Genomic DNA, 12,066 nt, shown 5'->3' on the forward strand with positions numbered 1-12,066 from the left:
ATGGCCATCACTGATTGGGCAACGCCTTGGACACCACCACTCATGGTGCTGACATCATGCTCCAGGCTTTTTACTGTGGCCGCCACCCTAGCAGTGCTGGCCTCGGTGCCATGCATTCTCAGTGCCACCTCCTGCGCCAATAGCCTTTGGGACTCCTCCAATCGGCTATGGACCTGCAGAAGTGTCGCTGACATCCCCCTCTGAATATCACAGCCACACCCCAGCGTCTGCATCAGCCTCGGAATAACTTGGTCCAGAGGCTCAGAATCTGACAGGACCCACCTGGGTCCTGGAATCCTACAGACCTCCGACTGCTGTCCCCCCTCGACATTCCTGTCTCCACCTGATGTGCATCAGCAACTGTGTTGTACCCACCAGATTGTGCCCCAGAGGCCTGTAGACTATTTTCACCCACTGACGTGAGTGTCTTTGAGCTTGGCGGAAGGTGGGGATGACAGCTGTGACGCCTCAATGGTGGCATCCTTGGAGCTGTCCTCCAAGTGTTCCCAAGGGTGGCAGGGGTTGGGACCACCTTGGATGTGTCGGCACCATCGGATGGAGATCCTGCAGGAGAAGGACATGTGGTCAATGGGAGGGAAGGATCACTATTCTGTGACTGGGTGGGGGGGGCAGTGGATACCCACCTCTGCAGCACAGGCCAACCTCGATGTCGGTGACCGATCTGTCCTCGGCCATCCCCGCAACATCCAGGGCCTGTTCCTCGATGGGGGTAAGGACTCTGATGTCCAGCACCCCGCAGCCCACCTGGGCCTTTTCCCATCTCTTGTGGAGACAACTTCTCCTGGGGAAACAGAGAGCGGGCATCGTGAGTCACACGCTTCATGCAGTGCTGGGCGGGGGAATATGGCGGAGGTCAGGCGTGGGCACGATTGCTGGGAATGGGTGGGTTGCGCAGGTGGGTGCCAGGGTATACTGGGGAATAGGTGCAGTGTTGTGCTGGGGAAGGGGGTTGGGGGAGGGGGGGGGGGTTAGTGCGGTCCCATCGCAGAGCCATGATGGGAGTGGTGCCAGGGGACTGTGCCAACTCACCCAGTGGAGGTCGATGAACTTCTTGCGGCACTGGGTGGTGGTCCTCCAGGTGACACTCCCGGTGCTGACGGTCGCTGCCACTGCCGCTCAGATGGCATTGGCTGCCTGTGGCTGACCCTCCTACCCCCCTTGGGGGAACAGGGTATCCCGTCTGGACTCCACCGCATCGAACAATCTGGCCAGGTCGGCATCTCCGAATCAGAGAGCTGGTCTGCGAGGTTGTATGGCTGCGTGCCATCTGGGGTTTGTCCGGCGGGTTTGGTTTAACTGTTCCCTCTCGTGTAGCGGGAAGCTGCCGAGCACGGTATTGACCAATCAGCCGGTAGGACAGTCTTTCCAGCATGAAGCCAGTGGGGCAACATTAAGTGCCCTGATTAACGTTAGGCACTAGTGACGCCCTTGCCGAGTCGGCCGTCTGTTCCCGCTTGCTACTGCGCTTAGAAACGTTTCCGTTAGATGGCGCGCCCTTTGTGTTTGACAATAGAATGAAAGGAACTTTGGTTGGGTCACCTCCCCCACAACTTTTCACCAACTTGTCGATTTCTCTACTTACCTTTTGAAAGAAAAACAGCCTCTTGCTACTGCTTTCATATGGCTTCTCTTTATGTTCTTGATGAGTTTCCTCCAGCTATCTCTCTAAACCTTGGCGGAATAATGACTCTCAAATCCCATCGGAGAACGTCTCGATCCACTCTCAATTCATCTCTACGTGTGAAATACTCCTGTCGTTTCTCATCATCACAATCATTCGGCCAGTCATTCATGACATGATTAAGCCTCTAACTGATCGCCACATTCATGTAAGTTTATTTTACTAATTTCTCTCGGGGACACTGACATATCATTTGTGTACGCAAAGTAATTTACAGGTAACTCAAGTGATTAGAAATAAATCAGTCTTCATGGGGAATCTTTAAAGCATGTCCGTATTAGCAAGATCTGCTGACTTTAATAGTGTACTTGTGGCTAATGTTATCATTTGCTCCCTCTTGCTCAAAGACCACTTTGTGCTTTCTTAGCACTTCCCCAATGACAAGTGCACTCATAATGATCTCTACTGCAAATAACACTGCCCAGTTTAACATATTTCTTCAGCCAATTCCTTCCCAGCGAGACCTACCAGTAACAAACACTAGGATGCATTGGCATATTTGACCCTAATACTAACTTTACCTGACACTGAAATACTGTTATTAGAATAAGTCGTTAGTTTCATTCCGGTTGTGTGTTAGGAAATGTGACTTCGGGATTTCTTGTACTCTCCTGATATAACAGGCACTGCTGAAGCTATATCGATGCAGAAAGTAAGTTGTGAATCTTTGACTTTAATTCTTTCATTGTGGGTGCTGAAATTCGTCTTCAGCCCTTTTACTCCCATCGCCCATGTGCAAATCTTGATCGTTCTGTTCAATGACATCTGGATATGAACAAAGAAAATGAACAAAGAAAATTACAGCACAGGAACAGGCCCTTCGGCCCTCCCAGCCTGCGCTGATCCAGATCCTTTATCTAAACCTGTTGCCTATTTTCCAAGGATCTACTTCTCTCTGTTCCCCGCCCGTTCATATATCTGTTTGCAGAGGCATCTTAAATGATGCTATCGTGCCCGCCTCTACCACCTCCGCTGGCAAAGCGTTCCAGGCACCCACCACCCTCTGCATAAAAAACTTTCCACGCATATGATGACTTCCCTATAGGCATAGAGCTTTGACTGGAAATGGGGCCGTTTAAATGATTGGTAGCTGCAATGGCAATGGTAATATCTATATTTCTGGCTGTGACCTTGAACTCTTGCTGCCTGGATCTCACTGAAATCGTATGTGGACCTTGCCTGTCAGCTCAGTAAAAGAACTCCTTTGCAACTTGCAAAAGTCTTTTCCTGCCATGTCCATGGGTGTGGCCTAATCACCGGCCTCCTTCCATGTCAGCTTTGTTCAAAAGCTTGGCTTGTATTTCATTCTTCTTTAGGCTTCCAGGCTTCAAAGAAGGTTAAATTTGCGCCAAACAGTGGGGGTTGGAGCAGAGTTCTTCTAACTCCTGCAATAATCTCCCTTGGCAACGGCTTCCTTAGTCATGCCATTATATGGGTCCAAAATTTCATTAAGTTCAGAATAGTCCATCGTACTGGGGTCTCGCAGGCAATACCGGTTTGCCACAACCTCAAAAGCATCTGGTTCCAAGGCGGTGAGGAAAGCCTTTGCTTTGTCCTCATCGCCTATTTTATTTGCTTTCACGCAAATGTGCAACCTATGTTCTCAATTACCTCAGTCCTCTTTCTTAGGGTTGAATTCCCCCATTGTCCCCAAATATGCCCATTTGTTTCAATTATATACTTTGCTGACTCTCACACATTCCTGAATACAATGGGCGGGATTATCCGGTGGGCGACACCGAAATCGGGTCATGCGAGTGGATGGAGAATAGCTCCCGACTCCGAAAACGTGGCAGGTGCCGGTTTGGCGCCAGATCGTGATGCTCCGTGAAAATTGTGTCATCGCGCCGCATGCCGTGCATAGTTGCAACCGCGTTCGCATCTCATTAGCGGGCCCACCCACGATTCTCTGCCTCTGATGGCTGGGGGGGGGGGAATTCTGCCAGGGCTGGGGACAGTAGTGGGGGGTGGTCAGGAGGTGGGCTGTGGGCCGGGGACGCAGTCCAGCACAACCGGTGCCATCTTTTCGGGCGCGATCGGTGTGTGGGAGGTGCGGCTTGGAGGTGTATAGTGAACACACAGCTGCAGCTTGTCAGCCCTGCCCGTGTTCATCATGGACCTGGCAATTCCAGCACTGCTTTCCATGTGTTCAACGGGTATTCCACGTGGCTCCGGTGCTAGCTCCTCACCGGTAGCGGAATCGGTGCGGGCGTGACGCTAATGTTTCCAACGTGGAACTCCACGGATTCTCCATTGGTGACAGCACTTAGACTCAGGAACGGGGAATCTAGCCCAATATATGCACATGGAGCAATCGTTCAAAATCACTTAAACATTCTCAAAATCAACTTAAGAGTTTTAAAAAGTGTGCACAATGTTCTTTCCTCCATAATTTCTCAAATGAAATGGGAAAAAAAATCCCAATCCCCTCCTTGTCTCCATCATCCAGCATTAAGCATCCACAATGTGGATCCGCAGCAGAAAGCCATCACTGAACTAACTTTAGCTACACCTCCCCTGCAGTGAGGGCAATTTAACAAAATGCACCCCTCCCACACCCGCACAGTATGGTACACGGCAATTTTCATTTATTCAATAGCTTGTTATAGAATGTTTAAAGAATGGTTACAAAATTTAGCAAACTAAAGGTGTACTGATGTTTCATCACCTGGTAATCAAACAGTGAAGCAGCTCATGAATACTCATGAGATCCAGGCAAACAGCTGCTGAAGATGTAGCACAGATCAGGTTTTGTTGAATCTTAAATGGCAAATGTACCCTGACGTTTCTGTTTACACATCTTTCTCTAAGACCAGCAATTTAGAGGCAGCTTCGATGCTGCTCATGATAAGGTCCTATACATTGAATAGTGCAGTTCAATTTTGAAGCTTAGATTTTCTGATACTCTAACTACTCAGAATTTTTGAAGTTGAAGAATTTAATAACACCCCGCCACTCCAGATGTGGATTCACGGCTACATCTGCTACCAACACTTTCAGCTTCATTAAGTGTCCTATATTTTTGTAGAGCGAGCTGCTCACAGTCTGAAACTAAGCTCATTAAACACCCACAAGATAGAAGTCACTTATTTATAGAAAGATGCTATCAGTTTTTCTTCTTTAATCAAGATCAGACGTAGCTGTGTTCCATACTTACCCCAACAATTATATATACTGTATTCTCAAACTTTATTCAAATATGTGCAGAAACCAAGGCTTGGAAAATACAACAACATTTCCAGGAATTGAGTGTGTGTGCGTGTGCCTTGTTGAGGGAGCAGATTAACTGTTTGACTACGGCAATGAGATGTGGTGGGGAGGGAGGACATGGAGAGGATTTGTTTAATGTCCATCAAGTTAAGGGATGCCATTGATAAATGCAACTTTGTTTCCCATTTTGGACACACAGGCAAGGATTTTCTTTTTATGAAGGGTGCAATTGAACTAAATGGGAACAAAGCCCTGTAGCGAGTGCATTTAGCCGCATGTTTCCTGGCGCTTGCCATTTTGAAAGGCTGGCCGAGAAACACAATGCTATCAAATGGCACCCGGGTTAGATAGGGGGCTGAGGCCTCACTTTGTCCCGTTTTCTGCACTGAGGCACCCTGATCAATGGAGCCCCTGACACGATCCCCGACCCCTCCTCAAGCCCCAACTTACTATGAGAGAGTGTCCCTGGGCCCCCCACACCTCACCAACATCCACACAGAGCACCCCCGGCCCGTTCGCCGCCGCATGGAAAATGCCAGCTTGGCAATGCCAACCTGGTAGCTTGGAAGTGTCCCTGCCAGCTGGCAGTGCCACCTGAGCACCTTGGCAGTCTAGCCCACATATAGATTTTTTTCAGCAGTGGGGGTTGAACTCAGCGGCAAGACTGGCTGTTCAGAGATATGGCCGCCATTTTGAAAGGATGGCTCAATTTCTGAGTGAGCTTGAAGCCCCCCCCCCCCCCACGGACAATGTCAACCGCCCCCACACACATGGACATTACCTCTCCCCCCCCCCCCCCCCCCCATGTGAGGACACCCTGCTATGGGTCACTGAGGGCCCCCTTTTCAGGTCTCCCCCAAACCCTTTCGGGACCTCCTCCTCTTTGGAGCCTCTCATTTCACACCGCCAACCTTTATGAGGCCACTTCATACCCACCCTACACACTCCCACCCTTCATACTCCCGCCTTTCGTCAGCAGGGCCCCCTTAGGCCCTGACCCTTGGCAGTGCCACCCTGGCACCTGGGCACCCTGGCAGTGCCAGGATGGCAGTGCCATGGTGCCTAGCTGACAGTGCCAAAGTGCCCAGGTGCCAGCAGGAGTCTCCAAAGGCCTCGGAGACCTCCCAGATGCCGTTTGGCCTGGTCCATGTTTGTGTGGACTGGTACTATACAGCACCCTGACAAAGTCGCCCAAGTGAGGCCGTTAGGTCCCAGAAGAATCCAGCACGTGCATATTTAAATGAGCCTAATAATAAAAGGGTGCTGATTTAAGACTGAGATGAGGAGGAATTTATTCTCTCAGAGGGTGATGAGTCTTTGGAACTCCACTATTGAATGGTGGAGCAGGCCCGAGGGGCCAAATGGCATACTCCAGTTCCTATTTCTTGTGGTCTTACAGTCTGGTAAGTAAAATGGGAGAAAGAAAAACATGTTTAGATATCTGCAGGTAAAGGCATTTGCTAGACGGCAGGTGGAGGGATTCCCTGCGCTCCCCGCGAAGGGGGTGAGTGACAGGGTGCTCTCGGGGGTCTGGGTCGGGAAGGGGAAGATATCCGATATCTACAAGCTTATGCAGGAGAAGGAAGAGGCGTCAGTAGAGGAGCTGAAAACGAAGTGGGAGGGGGAACTGGGGGAACAGATCGAAGACGGGACATGGGCTGATGCCCTAGAGAGGGTAAATTCTTCCTCCTCGTGTGCGCGGCTTAGCCTCATCCAATTCAAGGTGCTGCATAGGGCCCACATGACTGGGACGAGGATGAATAGGTTCTTTGGGGGTGAAGATAGGTGTGCCAGGTGCTCGGGGAGTCCAGCGAACCATGCCCATATGTTCTGGGCATGCCCGGCATTGGAGGAGTTCTGGAAGGGGGTGGCGAGGACGGTGTCAAGGGTGGTGGGATCCAGGGTCAAGCCAGGATGGGGACTCGGGATCTTTGGGGTTGGGGTAGAGCCGGGAGTGCAGGAGGCGAAAGAGGCCGGTGTGCTGGCCTTTGCGTCCCTAGTAGCCCGGCGAAGGATTTTGCTACAGTGGAAGGACGCGAGGCCCCCAAGCGTGGAGACCTGGATCAATGACATGGCGGGCTTCATTAAGCTTGAGAAGGTTAAATTCGCCCTGAGAGGATCGGTGCAAGGGTTCTTTAAACGGTGGCAACCTTTCCTCAACTCTCTGGCTCAACGATAGGGTACTGGGACAGTAGCAGCAGCAACCCGGGGGGGGGGGGGGGGGGGGGGGGTGGGGGGGGGGGGGGGTGGAGGGGGGGGAACGTTGATTATGTTAGCTTATTTTATTTAAATTTGATTTATCTAATTTTAATTTATGGTTAAGTTCTCTTGTTTGGGGGGGGGGGGAATGTGATACATGTGATGTTACGGTATGGGGGGAATTGTGGGTGTTATGGGGCTGTTAGTTGCATATTACTGGTGTTACCTGTTCCACTTGGCCATCATTGGCGCTCCTTGCCTAATTAGATGAAGCAGGGACATGGCCAAGGTCCCCCATGATTTCCACACTACACCCTGATTGATAAATGGTAAGTAACATTCATGGTGACAGGCAACGACTATCCCAACAAGAGACAATCTAACCATCACCCTTCGACATTCAACTGGACAGTGGTGTAGTGGTAATATCGCTGGACAAGAAATCCAGATACACAGGCTAATACTTTGTGTGATGGTCGCTTGGCCTAATGAATAAGGCACCTGACTTTGACATTACTCGTGATGTTCGGGTCCTACAGTCCTTCAGTGATCGTTCTGTGCAGATAAATCTGATTCAACTGAATTAAACCAAACCCTAATAATGCCTGTCAAATGAAGACCTTATTTACTTTTGGTTCTGGGATTTTGAGATCCTTATTGACATAAGAGTTAAGTGACGCAAATGTGTAGGCTGCAGCGTTCAAGACAAAAGATGAGGCAGACGTTCATGTGAACAACAGCTGAGGAGCAGTACTGATCAGGCTTTGTTGAATCTTACATGGCAAATGGACTCTGACACTTTACATTTATATATTTTTTTCTAAGACCAACAATTTAGTGGCACCTCTGATGCTGGTCATGAGAAAATCTTGTGCATTGACCGGTTGTGCCTTCAGGTACAGTGGTTGCAAAATTAAAGGTGAAAACTAAAAAAAAATTACAATTGCTGAATACCCCTGTGATGAATGTAAAATTGTTGTATGTTATATATTATGTTGCAGTAACGTTTTTTTAAAAACTCTTCAGTTTAGAATACATAGAGGCAGTGTGTCTGCTAAAGCTGTAATTAAGGTGTCATAAAAGAGTGAGACAATCATTCATCCCAACCACCTACTTGATTACAGATAAAGGGCCAATGGAACATTGTTTATATTTTGGATGTTTCCCTGGATTGTGGATAATTTATGAGGCATTGTATTTAGTCCTAGCTAAGCAGGTGATGGGACATCTTAGTGGTATAGAGATGATGTAGTTAATGGGAGGAGCCAGGTTTGTCTCTAGTTTTGCGGGCTGCTGGAATATTTTAAGTTGAACAGCAGTTTGCCATAGGGATTGAGTCTGACAAGACAGAATTGTGCTGGATCTGCCCTTGAAAGGGTCTCGCTCTAAATGTATTTACATAGAAGATCGCAAATAAATCTGTTATGCTAACTTTATCTATAAGTGGCATTTGAACTGTATTGAGTTGCTTAATTGGAATTAGTTGCAGGTGTAGATAGTAAGTTAACGTTTTTCCTTTTATTTAAGAACAGTTTGACTGATAATTGTAATGCTACTTCTTTCATGTTTATGGGGTTGATTCCTACACCACATGGACTGCAGCGGTTCAAGGCAGCAACTCACCACCACCTTCTCAAAGGAAATTAGGGATGGAAAACAAATGCTGCCCTTGCCAGAGAAGCCCACATCCCATGAATTAATTTAAAAAAAACAACCCAAACAGTTCCTGAAAGTTACCGTGAAGTTGAGAGCAGACAGTGGCCTGTTTTGAGAGGTGATTGGAAGGTGAAAGGAATACTGTTTTGCAAAGCTATTTTGGCTGGGATCCACTTCCACTTTGTTGAAGTTCTGTTACCGCCTCCACAATTTTCCCTTTATTCAAGGTTTGAGTCTTCCAAGAACAGGAGAAGGAAGTGCTGGAGACCAATCACCTGTTCAGTAAAGAAGCCCAGGAGAGAAACGCAGTGGGCTCTCTGGCTGGAGAGCATCCAGTTTTCCCAAAATGAAAATGCTTCACACAACACAAATATTCCCAGATGAAAGTTATTGAGACAAATCTTGTTTCTCCTTTTCTCCTCTCCCAGAAACATAAATATTTATAATGTTTCCATTCATTCATGGGATGTGGCTGTCACTGGCTGGGTCAGCATTCACCGCCCATCCCTAAATGCCATGGATTTCCGAGTCACCCACATTGATGTGGACCTGGACCCAAAGCAGATTTCCTTCCACTAAAGGATATTAGAGAACCAAATGTTTTTTTAACACCAATCAACAATGGTTTCATAGCCATCGGGAGACTTTTTATTCCACTTTTAAAAATTCAAATTTCATAATCCTCAATGGCGGATTTGAACCCAGGTCCTGAGAGCATTACTAATCCAGTCAACGTACCTCTTTGCCACCACATAGATACTGATGAACATGCAGAAGTAATTAATTCACCCTTTCTTCCAGCCAGAATATTCAAGCACTTGTGACAAAGAGTAACTCTGTGCCTAAACTGTTTGGCCACATGGATCATTTCTTTTGAACCAAAAGCCAACCAGAAGGTTTTATACTGCCCCCTGAGACAATGTTTACACCTATATCCAATGGCCGTGGTCGTAAATCTACGTGTAAAAAAATACAGGAATTAAACGAGGGTTTGGGGGTCTTTATATGGGCCAGTTTGTGTTGACTGCACTAAACTCAACACCGGTGAAAAACGATATTTTGCCCTCAATCCAGATGAATTATAGAGATCGCCTGTCCTACTTTTTTTCCATTTTCATCACATATTATTCTGCGTCAGTCAATCCCTAAAACCAAGAAGTGCACGAGAATTCAATGTGACTTGATCAGGTAGGAGTTCTATCAACTCACAAATAGATTTCAAGTTAAAACAATGACTAACGCAGAAAGGGTAATGGGCATGTTAATGAGCAACTTAATTAGATCCAAATGGAAAATAATTGCTGTTGAAGACGCAAACAATAAAAGGAAATGTATTTACTGGAGACTGCAACAAAATAACAATTCATTTGGACTCCATTGATACAACTCACAGTAAACGGCTCTCAAGGTCAACCAGGTTTGCATCCCATTCACACAGGCACCTCCAAAACCGAGTATAAGCTCATGAGAATTCCTTCGATGGCTTCATGGTGATATCAGGACACGTACTGCTCATGACAGTTGAGGTTTTTTTAGACCAAATTAAAATCATTTCAGGCTTCACCCTTGGGAAGGATACCCAATGGGTTTCCATTGTGGTCTGGGATTCATAATTTGGATCTGAAACAACCAGACGTTGGGGTTAGGCAGCTGGGTTTGGCAAAGCAATGTCATTTCCACCAACTCTGATCACACAACATCTTACTTGATGTGGAGATGCCAGCGTTGGACTGGGGTGAGCACAGTAAGAAGTCTTACAACACCAGGTTAAAGCCCAACTGGTTTGTTTTGAATCACTAGCTTTCGGAGCACTGCTCCTTCCTCGGGTGAATGTTGATTCACCTGAGGAAGGAGCTGTGCTCCGAAAGCTAGTGATTCAAAACAAAACTGTTGCACTTTAACCTGGTGTTGTAAGACGTCTTACTGAACATCTTACTTGCCATCGAAGGGGTTCCATTTTGTGAAGATCCCTCAGCGGGGGAATCTCGTATTCCACAAACCTCACGGGGAGATCAATTGTACCATTCCCATGGATCCTGTACGGGTTACAACAAGCGGCATTTTCAAACTCTATCGAACACGTTGCTGCTCGGTAATATACCAACTCAGCTGGGACGTCCTGAATCGTAATCCCTACTTTTTCTTTGTCGCCAGTATAAAGAACCTGCAGGCCAAGGAGTTGAGTAAACGGTAGTTTATTCACAGTCAAAGGAAATGGCTGCTGTGGTGGTATATACACACACAGGATAAGTGCCTGTTGGGACTACCGACATGCCAGTCCCTGCCCGGGCCGGCTTTTATACAGTGTACTTATGAGCCCCAGCTGGGCGGGTATCTGCCCACTAGCGGGCAAGCTTGTATTCCACGAGTCCCACGGGGAGATCGATTAGGGTTTTATTGGAGTTTAAACATACTAAGATTTAGAAGTTGAGGGCAGTGGTGAACCTCACCTATTGCATGTAATTGTGCGGCTCTGACACTCCCAGGCCTCCTATACCATCACAACTAGAATGTATTTGCTTTTGGAATCTACGCTGTATTATGAAACTGATTGGAAAGCAAAATGGACAGATATTGATCAATACAGTAAGGTGTGAAACAATACATTTCAAAACTGATAATAGAAAAACATTCTTCACATAAAAGGACGCTTAGAAGTTAAAACTCTTAGTTGTAGATCATCGTGGAAGTCGAGTCCATAAGTTTGTTGCAAAGAGAATTGCATAGTTGCTGAGGAAGGAGGAACTTTAAATGTTTTTGGAATCCAGGTGGATAATGGGATTAGCCTAATATGAAAGCAAAAAAATGTTGGAAATGCCCCGCAGGTCAGGCAATATCTACGCAGCGAGGATGTATAGGTTAGACAGGGGTACAGTGATAGGGTGGGGGTGTGGGCTTGGTAGAATGGACTTTCAGAGGGTCGGTGCAGATTTGATGGGCCTCCTTCTGCACTGCAGGCATTCTATGACCTATTCTATCTATAAGGAACATATAAAATAGGAGCAGAGGTTGGCCATTCGGCCCCTCGAGCCTGCTCCACCCATTTAATAAGATCAGGGTTGATCTGTTTGTGTTTCTAACTCCACATTCCCATCTACTCCCAATAACCATTGATACCCCTTCCTAACAAGAATCTGTCTACCTAAAAAACATCCCATGACCCCCGCTCCCACCGCCTTCTGAGGCAGTGCAACATTAAAATTTCAGTTCAATGGTCTTTTATCGGAACTGGTCTGATTAAGGATAGTTGACCTGAAATCTGTTTCTCTCTCCACACATTCTGCCTGACACACTGAGCA

The sequence above is a fragment of the Scyliorhinus canicula genome, chromosome 21 (assembly GCF_902713615.1).
Source record: "Scyliorhinus canicula chromosome 21, sScyCan1.1, whole genome shotgun sequence".
NCBI classification, from domain to species: Eukaryota; Metazoa; Chordata; class Chondrichthyes; order Carcharhiniformes; family Scyliorhinidae; genus Scyliorhinus; species Scyliorhinus canicula.